Source organism: Limulus polyphemus, unplaced genomic scaffold (assembly GCF_000517525.1).
Source record: "Limulus polyphemus unplaced genomic scaffold, Limulus_polyphemus-2.1.2 Scaffold689, whole genome shotgun sequence".
Taxonomy (NCBI): domain Eukaryota; kingdom Metazoa; phylum Arthropoda; class Merostomata; order Xiphosura; family Limulidae; genus Limulus; species Limulus polyphemus.
The window spans coordinates 67,895-71,105 of NW_013666299.1; positions in this window are offsets into that span (position 1 = coordinate 67,895).

Here is a 3,211-nt window from a genome sequence, read left to right on the forward strand (position 1 = left end):
AAGGACTTGTCTCGCTAAAGTTTCGTCAGAACGAAGTTACGGAAAGTTAATTAACGAACGGAGACGTAACAATGTCAACAAGAAAGGCATCACAACATGACTCATCAACAGAATAGACTACTTTTTCTATCTGTAGCATCTTTCACGCTACAGTAAGCTCTACTGATGGAGGACATATGTGGTGACTTATCTAGTCCCGTGAATAACCCAAACAAGAAAAACTAAGATATATTAAGATATCTGAAGGTGAGAAAGTTTACAAGATTATAGCGAGATTGATTGGTTAAATATCTCTAATTTCTTTGTTCTGAAGTATATGGACAATATGACGAGAGTATATAAGTTTAAGGTATAAAAATGACGGGCTGCGATGTAGTTAAAACAGACTATTTGTCTCACAAAGTGATTAGTTTGTGGAATGGTGTGTCTTGTGAAGGCAAGAACCTTCCTTGCATGTTTACATGAATCAATAATTTCTGAAATATAAAGGGGTGGACTTAATTGTTGTTTTTTGTTGGATTGAGTTTGCAGGGGCTGCCTTGGAGGACCAAATGTAATGTTATTACCACATGCAATAAACATTTTTGGGCCATTTCAAAATTGAGCTTTTCAATATAACCTACTTTTTCGCTAAGTGTCATACAGTTCTTCTACCTACAGAAATGATATGAGTATCAACTCTTGAAAGATCTTTGGAACAACTTATTAATGAAATTTTTATCAAAATAGTTGAGAATGATAAAACATCTTATTGAAAATATTCTTAGTGTGAACTATGTGACTGTTTCTCAGCTTGAAAATCACGTACTTTGTAGCGCAGCGATGAATTGTTCACACAACAATTCTTATTTTATACAGGAAAGATCTCACTCACAAGTGGTATGTTCTACCACTTATAAATGTAGAACATACTTGTTTAAAATACAGACTGTGCTCTCATGATGATTTCTAAAATATAGTTAGTCCCACAGTAAGGTTAGTTAGTTAATATCAAGTGGCCCAAGATTATAGTTTGGTGAAAGAAAGTAAATAAAATAGGCCTAGTGTAATAATCGATGGAATGGCGTGGGTGCGAGAATAATGTTCAATAACATAATATTTATGCCTAGAGTAAAATGAGGTAAAATAAAGTAAGTACAAAGGATCCTTTGCTGAAATACGGTGGAAATAGAGTGACATTGCCTAACAAATTTACGAATGTTGTTTGTAAGTTTAATTATTAGGTTATGGACATTGTAATCAATGTCTATAGTCAGTAAAGGAGGGGAAAAGAGAGTTTAATAGAAGTGTTAGTAAAATATCATACATTGTTATAAGCTATATTTATAATGTTTTAATTTGCCTAGGTTAGTTGTTAGCTAGAGCAGTACTTCCCAAAGTGGGAGTCGCGGCCCCCCATGAGGGCCGTCAAAAATTGGACGAAAACAAAGATGCTGAATTAATTTTAATTCTAAATAAACAATAAGCCGTTAAAATTAGATTGAAATAATTAAATGATACAGTTTCTCGAAAGGAGATGTCATTGTTTTTACTACGTACGGCACAGTTTTTCAATCACCGTGCTAAAGTAGTGGGGGAGGGGCATTTTAAAATCACATTTTAACCCATTTTTGTAGGTTGGAAGGGCTTCAAACTTTTTTTATTCACATAAAGGGAGCCTCAGACTAAAAAGAGTTTGGGAACCACTGATCTAGAGGACGGATGACTTTAACATTAAACCTGACATAGAACAAGTTTAAAATATAAATACGACCTTCTGTGAAGTAAGAATCTAATTAAGAGTGTCTGCTTATCTCAAGATAAAGCTTTATATCAATTGGTTTGTTATCGTGAGGTATTTGGATACGTGTATGTTATTGTACTACACAGCTAAGATTATTTGTTTTACGTTGGTTAAAGTAAGTTTAACGTAGACCTACAACAAGCTACGACAGTGTACAAATGATTAAGCTTGTAGAAATGTTAAAAGGGGGAAATAAAGTTAATTATTCTTGGACTTCAATTATTTAAAATAACCCGCCAACGAAAGCACAAGTTACAATAATATATGTATATATCAACATAGATTGTCTTTGATACTTTATAAAACAGTGTATACCTTTGGTTAAATGTATATTACTGTTATTTTTTTAGGCATTATCCATACACATAAACAAGAAGCTTTTTAATTGGTTGCAGAATGAATCCGTAAAAAAAAAAAGAAATTATTCTGTTTTTGGTTTATATATGCGAATGTTACTTTGGAATCACTTTATTATAGCAAAAGTTACAGTGTGTATATCTTTTCTTTGTAGCGAGCCCGTTATCACCTGGTGGTTAGGGCACTCAACTCGCAATCTGCCGTTCGTGAGTAGCTAGCTTTGCGCAAAATTTAAGACAAACGAACCTTTGTAGCGAAGGTTACTGTGCGTAGTAAACCTTGATCTTTGAACACTATTGTAGCGAACATTACACTGTTATCTTCATTTCAGTGAATTCTACACCGCGATCTTATTAGTTTTCCTAAAGTTACTGTGTATATATTTTATTTTTGTAAACTTTAGTACAGCTCCACTTTATGAAAATGAACGTTTCTCTTGGTCAAGTATATTTTAGTGAACAGTATTTTATATGTCATGTCTCTTTTATTGAACGTTTCTCTTGGTCATGTATATTTTAGTGAACGTTTCTCTTGGTCATGTATATTTTAACCAACTTTAATATGTGTATGTTTTATTTTGAAGAATATTATTCTGAACCCTCTTGGTTGAAGAAAAAGTTAGTCCGCTTTACTATAACAAACATAACTCTGTGTCCACTTTACTGTAACAAGCATTAATGTGTGTCCATTTTACTGTAGCAAACAATACTATATGTCCATTTTACTGTAGCAAACAATACTATGTGTCCACTTTACTGTAGCAAACATAACTCTGTGTCCACTTTACTGTAACAAGCATTACTATATGTCCACTTTACTGTACCAAACCTTACTATGTGTCCATTTTACTGTAGCAAACATAACTCTGTTTCCACTTTACTGTACCAAACCTTACTATGTTTCCACTTTACTGTACCAAACCTTACTATGTTTCCACTTTACTGTACCAAACCTTACTATGTTTCCACTTTACTGCAGCAAACCTTACTATGTTTCCACTTTACTGTAGCAAACCTTACTATGTGTCCACTTTACAGTACCAAACCTTACTATGTGTCCATTTTACTGTAG